The 14,550-nt window shown below is 39.2% G+C and overlaps 1 protein-coding gene across 1 annotated transcript in view; it reads right to left on the reverse strand.

Annotated features, from left to right (window-relative positions):
* Positions 1–4,428: 4,428 nt before the first annotated feature.
* The window catches only part of LOC128316170 (uncharacterized), a 169,962-nt gene continuing 159,840 nt past the window's right edge, over positions 4,429–14,550 (reverse strand). Inside the window, exons 5-6 of the mRNA XM_053225098.1 lie at positions 9,414–9,615; positions 4,429–9,160 (exon numbers count right to left, since the gene is read on the reverse strand). The gene's annotated coding sequence lies outside the window, so the exon portion shown is untranslated. The remainder of the gene's footprint in view (positions 9,161–9,413; positions 9,616–14,550) is intronic.

The raw sequence follows: 14,550 nt of genomic DNA on the forward strand, positions 1-14,550 counted from the left end.
CAGGAGTCTGTATTGTAATTGACATCTTAGAGTCAATGAAATATGGTATTGACATTCAAAACCTATTTTGAATGAACAGATAAATCTCTATTATATTTTTAGAAGATATATGGGACTCAGGCTCTTGGGCAAAAGGCTACTGAATTATAATGTAATATACAACTTAATCTACTGGTTTGGAACGCTTATCTGATTTATGCTAAAATAGGGTTACAGAAAAAAGATAGATTAAAAGTATCAAGGAAAGGGAATTGTCAAATTGAAACAGCCTAGAGTAAGGAAGAGACAATAGTGGCAAGAGAATCACCAGAACTTATTAAAAAATTTGAGGTAATTAATCAAACAGACATACATAACTCACTAGCCCCTGAGGGAAATACTGTAGTAACATATAAAACAAAAATTATTCGTAACGGTAACCTGAGACCTACTCCTCACAAAATGAATAAAATATTTAGTATGCTCAGTTCTAAAAGCAGCAAAATAGCACATTGGTATAGGTTTCCTTCAAAAAATGGTTAAAATAAATATAACTAATTTGGCTTTTAATAGTGACAAAATTTAACAATCTGGAACATTTACTTCAGTGGCACACTTATGACTCTCTAAATGATGTCATCATTATCAGGGTAATTCTCAGAGAACTTCGAATGGTATTCACTGTGCATTTCAACTAAATTTCATTAAAACCCAAGATGATTTCATCCTAGAAGAAAATCTGAGGAATTGCAGACTTATAAGACCTTTTCACAGCAATTATAATCTTTCTTCTTATTTTGATAGATGCTCTAAGTTAAAATGTGTTGGAATAGTACTGATCATTTTCTAGTGCTTACATATTACATGCTTCTACTAGTGAATAAAATTTACCTTCACCCACCTTGTATGCTTCCTGCAAATTAAGGAGGAAAAAAGGTTTTATAATATTCTAATTGTGATTCTTTCTGCTATGCTGTTTATATATATTTTTAAGTTCTGCTTATCATCATAAATTTAGAAAATCTTTTATCAACATAAAAAAATAAAGTGAAAGTAAAGTCAGTAGGTAAATGATGTGTAGTTGGGAGAGAAAGGTGGGTTGTAGTTTGGGGCAGAAGTAAGAATTTCAGCTCCATATAAATGTAGCTTATTAATGCAGGCTTGTATTGTTCATATGATGTCAGTATTCCCAGTAAACCTAATTTCCCACATCATAGTTATTAAAATGTTTATTCCTTGGTATCTGCTCTCAAAATATACATAATAAAAAAATTCTTTCATCCAAATGCTGAGCGGTTGTCTGTTATTTCTTATCTTTGCTTGTACATATTTTGGGCAATAAAACATCTTACTTCTTTGGTGATAAAAGAAATACTGAGATGTTGACTTTGTGCAAGTTTTTTAAATGTCAACTTTGTGCAACTTTAGTTCCTCATTTGTTGCATAGGGATAGCGATTTCTAAAAAACTAGTTATAAGGACTAAATAATGCCATAATGCCAGTAAAGAAATTTGAGTGGTGTCTGTTACATAGAAAAAAATTTGATCATTATTATTAGATTTATTAATGTTGTTGTTATTAGGAAATTAGACATTTGCGCTAGAGCATCAATCTAGGAATAATAAAGACAAAGGATTTAACAGAATGCCCCCTTGGGCTGCTTTCATGAGGACTCAGTGTAAACAGGGGGTGAAGGCTGACCCCTCACTTAAGCAGTGGACGGAACAAGAGAAAAGACTGTGAACAATTGTCTGCATTAATTCTTCATCCTTTCTTGCATGGCTGCCTCTGCCCTGCACCATTCTCCCACTCTGGGCCAGGGTCTCTGTCCCACTTCTAGTTTTTGGACGTGACCATATCACTTGCTTTAGCCATTGGGATTTTAGCCTGCTGGAATATAAAACATAGAACAGAGCCTCAATTGTTCCAGCTAAGGCCTTTCTAGACTGGACAACAAGCCATCTAATACCTGAGTATGTAAGAGATTTCAATCCTGATCAATATATAAATTATCCCAGACAAGACCAAAAAACCATCCAGTTCATCTGAAAGCTTGGAAGTTAAATATGTATTGTGTTAGTCACAGAGTTTTGGGTGATTGTTACACAGGGTTACTGCGGCAATGAATAACTAATACAGAAGCTGATGTTAGCCAGAGTGGAAACAGTGAAAACAATGATGACCCAGGTCCTTTTTGATGGAAAAGATGATATGCAGTAAAATGTTAAAAGTATCAAGGGTCTGGGTGCTTCCCTTCCAGTGCAGTAAGGGACAAAGTACTGTGTCCCACTGCAAGATCAATCTTGCAAAATCCAAGAGGAAAATTGAGTGGTAGCAGCTTGAAAGCAGAAAGGAAACCAGGCACAAGTCCTGGGTGTGCAGCAGCGGGAAAAAGACAATGGGGAAAATAAGCCTAGCCCTGAAAAGGTTACCTCTGGGATCAACACAAGAAAGCCACAAGTGATTCCCCAATATTTATTCTCACAGATTTTGCATGGATCATTCTTTTTTCTTTTTTCTTTTCTTTTTTTTTGTTTTTGTATGGATCATTCTAATTTTTCAGTAGGGCAAATACCATTATTTTTAAAGTGTTCTTTCTCTCATATCACTTTCCTATCCATTTTCATCACCAAAATCTTAAAGACTCCCTTCCTTCTCACCATATTAATACAAAATAACCCCTTTTCTGGCCTGATCTGGTTCACTCTCTCATCATGAAATCTATTACCAGATAATTTTTTTCTAAGTTTTTATTTATTTATTTTGAGAAAGAGAGAGCCTGCATGAGTGCATAAGTGGGAGAGGGGCAGAGACAGAGTCAGAACGAGAACTCCAAGCAGGCTCCACGCTGGCTGCTGGCTCCATGCCGTCAATGCACAGCCCCATGTGGGGCTTGATGCTGGGCTCAAACTCACCAACCATGAGATCATGACCTGAGCCAAAATCAAGAGTTGGTTAGCTGTTTAACCTACTGAGCCACCCAGGTACCCCAACACCAGATGATTTTTAAACCAAGTTCAATCATGTTTCTTTGCTATCTAAAAATCTTTAATGACTCAGGGTGCTTGGGTGGCTCAGTAGGTTGAGCTTCCAACTCTTGATTTTGGCTCAGGTCGTGATCTCAGGGTCATGGGATCAAGGACCAGGTCAAGCTCCACACTGAGCATGTAGCCTGCTAAAGATTCTCTTTCTCTCTCCCTCTGACCCTCTATCCCACTTGCACTCTCTCTCTCTAAAATAAAAATAAATAAACATTTAAAAAATAAGAATATCTAATGATAGTTGCCTGTTTAATTACTTATACTTGGATCACTCTTTTACTTAAGATTCTCCACAAAATACACACAATCTCTGTTCCAGGATGGATAGATGGATGGGTGAGTGAACAGATGGGCAGATAGGCAGATTCATAGGTAGGTAGGTAGGTAGGTAAGTAGGTAGGTAGGTAGGTAGGTAGACAGACAGACAGATAGACAGGCAGGCAGGCTCAAACTAAACTATTAGCTACAAGAACACACTGATTTTACCTCAGGGTTAGAAATATAACTAAGTAGAAGTGGCTTCTGGCACATATTTCTGAATTCCATATTTGCAGCTTCACGGAGCACTAAGACTGTAATTCAGTAATCTTAACCTTGACTTCACATTGAAATCACCTGGAAAGCTTTCATAAATACTGGTGCTTGGATTCTGGATTAATCGCTATGGATATTTAGGACTTTTTAAGGTTCCCTTGGTGATTTTAACATAAGAACCACTACTATAACTGAACTATGCAAGAGTGTTTTTTTTCCTTTCTGATCTCAACAAAGATGGCTTGCTTTAGCATACATCTAGCATTTTATTGTATAATGCAATGAGAAGTACAGAACCTTAACTTATAAGTACATTTCAGTGTGTTGGTATCTATAAAACAGAAATATGGACTGTGCATTTTCTTCTCTCCACTTCTCCATGCCCCACCCCCCGCCCCCAAAGTGGAATTCTTTGGTAATAATGGCAAGAGAAAGAATGAGAATTTTGCTGCTACTGGATGCAAATTGATGGAGCCCATGTGGCCTCCAATGAGAGGAGACTTAAAAGAAGCCAACTGATTGGATGATGAGCACCAAACTGCCCTGGCCACATAAAAGTGGCTGACTTAGCACATCCAAAGCATCCTGACCTGCACAGACCATGTTTTAGCTACTCTTATTATTGCTTCATGTCAATATCACAGATTTAGAGGTCAACATGGCAGCCTAATTTCACCTGTAGGCACATCTGGAAACAGGGTATCTTAGTGGTTTGAATGAGAATCCATGATTTCTGATTAGAGAAAGAACAGCTCTCCACAGGGCAAGCCAAACTATTCTTTCTTCAGACCTATTCTCAGGGCCTAAAGGGACAAATTCAAAAGACTGGATGACTGTGATTAGAATATGTAGTTCCAGGTGTTTTTCCTTTTTTTTTTTTTTTTTTTTTTAAATAACTCATCCTTCTGCTGAGCCCCCAGCTAAAATTAATACAAAAGCTTTTTGGAAAAGAAGTGGATCACATGACCATAATTAGTAAGAAGGAAGTGTGTGGTTGGTTAATCCCCTATCTCCATCCCCTTTACATGATCATATGAAGCTCAAGTTGCTGCTGTCCTGGCCAACCCTTTCCCGGAGCTGCTAATAGCATCTGCTTTGTTGGGACTCATTCCTTCAACTCTCTCCTATACTGTAATGACTTACTCGTCCCCCAGGACCTTCCCATCAGCATTTAGAGAAGCCTCTTTTTTCTCCTTCATAATTAAACTGCCATAAATCTAGTGTCTGGGAGCCAAGTTCTCAGGTCCAAGGTCCCTAGTGGGGGGTAGTGGCTGTGGCCACCTCATAGGGTTCCCAGGAGTCCTCAAGGAATTAGGACTGCTAGTGACTGACCCAGTGTCCCAGAGTTCATGAGGCAGGTACACAAATTCACCTGTTCCTGATCTCACTGTATAAGCTTCAGTGCCAAGATTATACAAACAACTAGTCAGTTAGTTACAGGTGAATATTATCTTACACAGTCACATTCAAAACTATTTTGACACTAGGATACATTTAGTCTTTTATGTTCTAAATATTTTACTCAAGTCTTCTTTCACCTTAAGTTTTTAAAACACATATGTGGGGTTTTTTTTTTTTTTATTTTTTAGAGTGCAATACACTCCCTTCTAGAACATTCCAGTCATTGTGCTATGTAGGGTAACACTAATCATCTGGAAAAGATTTTTAAAAGGCTTTCAACAAGACAGCTCTTTATTACTAGAATACAATTTTGAGTTCAACCTACTCTAAAGAAAAAAGATCACTGCAGTTTGCAACTAGAAAGCACCAATGAAACACAAAATGCTAACAATAACCTCTAGTCCCCCTAGATATACACAGAAGTTCTCCTTCATCAGTGATGTGAGCCTTCCTAACAGACTTCTAAATCATTCCTGATGAATGAAAACATCTCCCTGAAGGAGTCAATGTATTCACCAGACAGCTCTAGTTATCACCTATGTTGTTATACTTTGAAAATAATATGATCATCTCAACTACTCAGTGAAAATACTGTGAAAATAGTTTTGCTAAGTGTTGCTGAGTTGCAACAAGCATTAACTTCCATTTAGTATGTGCAACTATTTAAAAGTATCACTGTTAATACCATAGCATCCTATAACACTTTTACTGAATCTTCTGAATGTTATAGCCCCTGGATTTGCTGTTGTGAATAATCCACCTCACTTTGCCAGATACAGAAACAGTTCTAGGGCACCTTTTCTCAAAGCAGCAATTCTAGAAAGGCCCATCATTTCCTCCCTACTGTCTTTATAAGAGCATAATTTACCAACAGCCTGGAAAAGGCAGCTCTATACACTTCATGCTCCACGTTTCTGGGTAAAAGAATTCGAACCAGGATGGGAATTCTGACCCAAGTTGGACCAATGAGATTGTCTCCCCCAAAATTTAAAATCGGGACCCAGAGAATGAATCAGTCAATTATGGTTAGCAAGCAAAGCAACCTTGTGAGAAAGTAGTGAGTCAACAACAAAAAAAAAATCCAGTCTGCAAAAAGAGAAAGCAGACTGTCTTGGTTATCTGTTGCCACATAACAAATTACCCCAAAACTCAGGCCTTAAAACAACAAACATTTATCATATCAGTTTCTGAGGGCCCAGCATTCTGGGAGTCATTTATCTAGGTGGTTCTAATCCAGGGTCTTTCATAACATTGTAGTCAAGTTGTTGGCTAGGTCTACAGGGATCTCAAAACCAGACTGGCCTAAAGGATCTGCTTCTATGCTTCTTAACATGGTTGTTGGCAGGCTTCAGCTCCTCCTGGGATGAGACCCTTAAGAGGCTTGGTTCCTTGCAACACCACATGGACCTCGCCATAGGTCTGCTCACTACATGGCAGCTCACTTCCCCTGGCACCAGTGATGTGCACAAGTGTGTGAAAGAGAGAACACATCTAAGATGGAAGCCACAGTCATCCTGAAACCTAATCTTAGCAGTGACAGTCTATCTCTTTGGCTATGTTACAATTCTTGGAAGTGAGTTACTAGGTCCAGCCCAGACTAGATGAGAAGAGGTTACACAAGAGCATGAATACTATGAGGGAGAATCACTGAGAGCCATATTAGAAGCAGCCTTCCACTGTCTACACCTGTGGCTCCCAATAATTCACATCTCTGTCACATGCAAAAGTCTTCATCTCCTTCCTCCCAAACTACTGAGAGTTTTATACTGCTATAGTATCGGTTCGAAATTCCAGAATCCTGTCATCAAAATTAGGTCCAGGAATTGATGGGACTTCTCAGGCGAAGTTCCCAAAGTACAGCTCTTCAAATTCAATACCTCGTGATCAACAAACCTTTGAAATTAAAGTTATCTGTTCCCTCTACACACACACACACACACACACACACACACAAGATATAATGGAAGCTGAGTATTGGAAAACTGCTATACACATTCCTGTCCAAAAGGGAACTTATGGGATACACAAAGGAGTCAATGGTCCATGACAGTTCTGAAATCCAGCTGGGCAAATGTTGGATATTCCTTGATTAGATTTCAAGGCCTGGAAATAATTTTCCCTGGCTCTCACCTCTACCTTCTCAGTTCTTTATTCTGCCCTCTGAGTCTTCCTTTTGTTGTGAAAAATAGCATGTGTTTACAGCTAAACAACTATCACAGTCTCTTTCTTTCCAGTATAATTCTGGGATTCAAAAGCCTCTCCTCTGTTTAAAATTATCTCTGTCCCCCCAAGTCCAAGCTGGAAATATACCTGCATATGTAGCTCTTTTGAAAACTTTATGGGTCCACTCTGAATCATCTTGGGGTTTACTCCATTAGACATACTCACAAATCTTGAAATACGCTTTTCTCTCCCTTGAGCCTTGGCTGAAACAACAGAGACACAATGCTCTTAAACTGCCTAGAAGCACTACAGTTTCATTGAGAGGATCTGTGAGAAGCACCATTAATCTCTTTAAAGGGCCCTTTGTGTTACTGACTAGTGCCCCAGGGCATGACCTTTGATCTTTCTGAGATCTTAACCGTTTTGCCAGTCAGATCCTTTGCTTCATCTTTAGATCTCTGTCCTCCAGGCAGTACCCTGGATTTGAATATTGATCAAAACCCATCTCTTAATTTTGGCACCAGTAGCCATCTGGAAAAACAAAATTTTTAAAACTATCAGGTCTTGGCTCCTTTTAACTTAACATCCTTCTCTCAATTTAATTCTCTCCCATTTTACTATATAAGCTACAAGAATAAAGCAGACAGCATTTTCCACATGTTGCTTAAAAATCTCCTGAGCTAGGTCACACAGTTCTTAAAGCACATTTTCTACTTTTCACATACTACAAGCAACAATGTTGCTAAGTTTTTGGCCCCTAACAAGAATTCCCCTTTCCTTCCGTTTACTGCCAGCATTCACCTTCAGCCTTATAAGAGAACAAAACTTTTCTATTAACAGCTTCTTTGAGGCCCTCTAGAATTTCACTAGATTTGCTCAAATTCCAGTTCCACAGCCACTCCTACATTTTAGGTTTTCACCATGGCAGCACCCCACTTCTAGGCACCAAATCTGTATCTATTATCTGCCGCTAGGTAACAAATTATACCAAAAATTAGCAGCTTAAAACAACAAATGTTTATGTTTATTCGCTTACAGTTCCTGGAAGTCAGGAATCAGAAGCAGTTTGGCTGGGAAATTTCGGCTCAGAATATCTCATGATGTTACAGTCAAGCAGTCAGCTGAGGCTGCAAACATCTCAAGGTTCAACAACTCAACTGGGGATGAGGTATCCACTTACAAGCTCATGTGTTTATTAGCAGGCTTTCGGTACTCATAGGCTTTCAGACTGAGGTCTTCAGTTTCTCATAGGTGGTTGCACTGAGGACCTCATGTCTTCACCAGTTCAACTGGGCCTTTCCATATGGCTACTCAAAACGTGGCTCTTTGTTCTCGCCAACACAAGTGTTCTGAGAAACAGGAAGAGTGCACATACCCAACATTGAAGTCACCACCTTCTTAAATCTAACCTCAAAAATGACATCCCATTTACTTCCACCTTTAGAAGTGGGTCAGTAAGTCCAGGCAACACTCAAGAAAAGAAGATTACAGAAGGGCCAGATTTGTACAGATTACAAATACCAGGAAGGGAGGGTCATTGCAGACCATTTTAGAGGTTGCCTACCACATACTCCCAAGATGAGAGACGACGATGTGGCAAGAGAAAAGGAAAAGTCATCTGGTGGTGTTATGCCCTGAATTCATGATCCCCAAATACCGCCAGGGAGCCGAGTCCGATGTAAAAGCAAAAGAGCTTTTATTCGAGCTAGCTCGAGCTCAATCCCCTACCTGCACCAACGCAGCGGTGAGATACTGGAGAGAGAGCGAGTTTCAAAAGGACAAAGGTTTTATTGGGGCCTAGGGGCAGTTGGTGAGGTAATGGCTGTGGCCTCAGCTGATTGGCTGGGGAAGGGTCCGAGTCCTGTTAGAAAGGTGAGTGGGAGGTTACTCAAGGGGAGGAGGCTGGTCAAGATAAAGGATACAGAACAAGATGGAGTTGGCCGGTGTAGGCCCACCCTTTCAGTAGATTTCCAGTATAAGAGATGCCTATTTCCAATAGGTGCATTATATGCGATTTCTCCGAACACCTAAGATAAATATACCTACTCTTTAAAAGGTCTTTTTTTTTTTAATTTTTTTTTCAACGTTTTTATTTATTTTTGGGACAGAGAGAGACAGAGCATGAACGGGCGAGGGGCAGAGAGAGAGGGAGACACAGAATCAGAAACAGGCTCCAGGCTCCGAGCCATCAGCCCAGAGCCTGACGCGGGGCTTGAACTCACGGACCGCGAGATTGTGACCTGGCTGAAGTCGGACGCTTAACCGACTGCGCCACCCAGGCGCCCCTAAATATACCTACTCTTAAGCAACATTGAGTTTCTGATCCTTACAACCAAATTTTTCCTAAACTATATCCTATTTTCTTGCAGACTCTGTACTCCACCATTATGAAACTGAAAGCAAAAGTAATATACACCTCTATAATCTAAACAAGACTCAGAATGTCTGAACTGACCTGCAGATTCTGTAGATCAGGCATGTTCGTGTTCTGCTGACCCTGTCAAAAAAAAAAAAAAAAAAAGCTCTCTGCCAGCACATTAAAGACAGCACACTTACATTAGAAGCTGCACTTTTAATTTCTGTGACATGTAATGAGGCAGTCTAACTATTCAGAATATTTTATTAGGTCATAATGTGTTAAATGTGGTTTAATCAAGAGCTGCCATTAGATAGCTTCTCAATGAACTTCAGATGTAAGATGATCATATAACAAGTCATCTATGGAATGCCTCTGAAACAGTGTTAAGAAAGATGGGCCAGTTCTGCAATATAAGCAATATTACCCTCATAACTAGTAATAATAATGATGAAGATAGTTAATATTTATTGAACACACACATAAGGTTCTCTTACAGCTCAAGATAGCTATACTGGAAATGCCCATCATTTTATACTCTTACACACGCCCACTCTTTTTTAGAAAACTTACACTGAAAAAATACAACTTGCATTGTATTGATTACTACATGCTAATCTCTGAAATAGTACATTTAATCTTCACAACCCTATATGAGAGCTACCAGTATTATCCCAATTTCAAAGTGGGGGAAACTGAAGTTTAGCAACCTTGAGCAACTAGTCCAAGGTCAAATAGCTTACATCTGGACAGAACTAATCCTGGGTGGTACCCTCTCACACTCTATCAGGGATAGTCTGTGGGGTCAATCATTATGGCAAAAAGAATGGTGTGTGACTTCTGACACTAGGTCATAAAAACCATTTCAGCTTCTAGCTTGCTGTATTGGATTCCTCATTCTGGGAGAAATCAGATGCTGTACTTTAAGAACATGTAAGAAGTCATAAGAAAGTCATGTGGCAAAGAGCTGAGTCCTCCTAAACACCATCACCTTGCCAGGAATGTTAGTGAGCTTCATTGGAAGTGAGTCCTCCAGCTCCAGTCAATCCCTCAGGGGACAGTAGTCCCAACTAGGATCTTGATTGTAACTTAATGAGAGACGTCAAGGCAAATTCCTGACTCACGAAAACTTCAGGGTAATAAATGTTGCTGTTTTTCAAACCACTAAGTGTTGAGGTTTTCTGTTACACAACAACAGGTAACTAATATAGCAGTGAAGCTGAGTGCCCCTGCCTCAAGTTATCTCATGGATTGTAGTCAGGAATTTGCTAAAACTGAGGTTTAATCTAAAGATTGATTGAGAAAAGATCTGCGGCTATAGGCAGGATTCAGGTTTTTTGCTGATTATTGGTCAGAGATCCCACTTAGTTTCTTCCCACATGGGCCTCTCCATAGAGCAGTTCACAAAGTGGCAGCTAGCTGTGTTCCCCTACAGCAAGTAAGAAAGAATAAAAGAGAATACCCAAGATGGAAGCCACAGCCTTTTTTTAATCTACTCTCAGAAGTGACAGCACATGAAATCTGCTACATTTTGGGGCGCCTGGTTGGCACAGTCGGTTAAGTGTCCGACTTCAGCCAGGTCACGATCTCGCGGTCCGTGAGTTCAAGCCCCGCGTCGGGCTCTGGGCTGATGGCTCAGAGCCTGGAGCCTGTTTCCGATTCTGTGTCTCCCTCTCTCTCTGCCCCTCGCCCGTTCATGCTCTGTATCTCTCTGTCCCAAAAATAAATAAACGTTGAAAAAAAAAAAAAGAAATCTGCTACATTCTATTTCTTAAAGGTGAATAAATAAATCCAGCCCATACTTAAGGAGAGGAAATTAGGCAAGAGTGTGAATACCAGGAAGTGAAAATTATTGGGGGCCATTCTGCACACTGGGATATGACTCCAGTGGCCTGGATCGAGGCTCTTCATCATTATACTCCTTGCCTCCCTTGACCTAGTCATGGATTCCATTTATAAAAATAGAATCCAAAAACAGAATGTAGGTCCCTCAAAAAGCTAAAAATAGAACCACCCTATAATCCAGTAATTACACTACCTGGTATTTACCCCCAAAACACAAAAACCCTAATTCAAAGGGATACATGCACCCTGATGTTCATAGCAGCATTATTCACAATAGCTAAATTATTGAAGCAGCCCAAATGTCTATCAATAGATAAATGGATAAAAAAGATGTGGTATACATATATATATGTATATACATACACACAATGGAATATTATTCAGCCATAAAAAAGAATGAAATCTTGCCATTTGCAATGACATGAATGGGGCTAGAGAGTATAATGCTAAGAAAAATAAGTCAGAGAAAAACAAATACCATATGACTTCACTTATATGTAGAATTTAAAACACAAAAGAAATGAGCAAAGGGGAAAGAGAGAGAGATTGAACCCAAGATACACATATTTAACTATAGAGAACAAACTGATGGTTACAGAAGGGAGGTGGGTGGCGGGGTGGGTGAAATAGATGATGGGGATTAAGGAGTGCATTTGTTTCAATGACCACTGGGTGATATATGGAATTGTTGAATCCTATCCAGTACACCCGAAACTAATACTACACTGTATGTCAACTGTTAAAATAAGAAAAGAAAGAAAATAAATACATTTGTAAGAAATTTTTTAAAAAATTAATAGAATCTGGAGTGCTTGGGTGGCTCAGTCAGTTAAGCTTTCGACTCTTGATTTCAGCTCAGGTCGTGATCTCACAGTTCATGAGTTCAAGCCCCATATCAGGTCTAACAGTGTGGAACCTGCTTGGAATTCTCTCTTTCTCCCTCTTTCTCTGCCCCTCCCCCTCCTCTCTTTCAACATAAATAAATAAACTAAAAAAAAAAAAAAAAAAAAATAGAATCCAAGCATCACCCTTCCCCTATTCTCTCCAGGATATTTGGTAAAAGGATGGCTAGGCTGATGATGGCTAGGCTGCTCCTGAGTCATGCCCATGTTAAAGCTGCTTCTATCCCCCAATCATATTTCTACCTTAGGTTATTGTTTGACGAGTTATACTCAGAGTCAATCCCTTCACTCTTCAAAGTATCATTAATTCAAGACTTTATTCAAAGGCAACTTTACTGATGGTTCCAGGGTAACTGAAATTATTTACTACCTCTCAGCAAATACCTTTAAAATTGACCATTAGCCAATCCTGCCTTTAAAATTATTCTATCCCCCTAGGCATTGATAACTTCTCACAGGTCACCTTGCCCAGAGATTCCACCTACTTTTTCTTCCCTCTCTGGGCCACCATACAGAGTTGTACAAGTTGTTCACTGCACAAGGGTGTTTGGCTATTTGGCTAAAGGGGTGAGTAGGGAACCAAAATTCAGCTCATAGTTTGCTCCACACATCTGACTTGGGGTGGGGTTGTTGCATCTGCCTGAAGTTGTACAAAGTGCCATATGCGCTAGCTGAAGTTTTGTGCTTTTCATTCTGCTTTTCAGACCCCCTTCTCTCATATCTAAACTACTCCTAGAAATTCCTATGATGAGGGGAAAAAATGATGACAAGCCTATTAATTATTCATAATTTTCAAATTCTAAGGAAAGTGGATCCTAGAAGTTAAAGAAACTTTTTAGCTGTTGAACACATCATTTTTAATATAAAAGTCTTTCACATACTTGAAGACAGAGTTCAGTGAAATGAATAAAGATGCAAAATTAGAAAAACTTAGGCAAAGCTAAACTGCTTTGCTTAAGAAAAGGGATATGGAGAATATTGAGAGTTGGGAAGAGTCTGGAACCAGGAGCTAGATGCTGCGTGGAGGCTAGGAGAGCAATTCTGCAGATAAAAGATCTATCTGATGGACTTTTTTGGATGAAAAAAAAGTTGTTTTTTTCACCTGAGATGTAAAACACTCTTCCACTCTGTCCTAAAATTTATATTTCTCACTACCACCTAGGTATATATTTGCTTGAATAAGCGATAGGAATAGATGTGCCACTATAGCTATTTTGGGGGTAAACTCCAAATTGCTTACTTTATTATACAGGACATTTTCAGTCTCCTCCTCTCCCTTCTTCAAATCCTTGTCCATATATTTCCATTTACAAATAGCTGCATGATAAGTATTGCTGCAAAACTCAAGGCAATACATACTACTCCTAGAAGAATGGAGTCGTCAAATAAACTTAAAACTCCCCCCCTCCAAATTAATAATAAAAACTCCCCACCAAAGTAACTTTGGTTGAGTCTCTGGAATTTTCACATACAACATATCATCAAACAACCCTAGGAAGTTGCTATTTTCACCCATTTTACAGATGAGGAATTATAACTTAGGAAGATTAAGTAACATCCACATGGTAATAAAGTAAGAAGTAGAAAAAATAGAAATCATACCCAGATGATACTGGAGCTCTGTTTGTTTGTTTGTTTTTTCTCTACAGCATATTATCTCCATACAAATAGTTGGGTCTTAGCAATGAACTATACATATACACATATATACATATATACATGCATATATGCACACACATATGCATACATACATATATGCATATATACACACATATATAGGGTTTTTTAAATTTAGTTTTTGAGAGAGAGAGCAAAATATAAATGGGGGAGGGGCAGAGAGAGGGGGACAGGATCTGAAGCAGGCTCTGCACTGACAGGCTGACAAGCTGCACTGACAGCAAGCCTGATGTGGGGCTGGAACTCACGAACCACGAGATCATGACCTGAGCCAAAGTCAGACGCTCAACTGACTGAGCCACCCAGGCACCCCTACATATATACTTTTTTAATGTTTTAATTCCTGAGACCAACATATAATGAGCTTACTTTTGATCAATGCTCCTGTGTTATGAGCTTCAAGACAGATTGAAAGCTTAGCAGCATATTGTCCTTACGAAAAAGATTCATAGGCATCCAAATTTTGTATAGCCTCAAAGAAACTCAAAAAGATGAAACATTTAACACACTTAATCCTTGTGCTCCTGACATGCTTTGCACACAACATGATAATTTACATGAAACAGAATGTTTAATTTGGAAGTTTCAGCTGAGACACTGAGATAGGATATGTACCAGAAACCAAAATACTTTTGCAGAAAAAAAACATATG

This window comes from Acinonyx jubatus, chromosome B3 (assembly GCF_027475565.1).
Source record: "Acinonyx jubatus isolate Ajub_Pintada_27869175 chromosome B3, VMU_Ajub_asm_v1.0, whole genome shotgun sequence".
Taxonomy (NCBI): Eukaryota; Metazoa; Chordata; class Mammalia; order Carnivora; family Felidae; genus Acinonyx; species Acinonyx jubatus.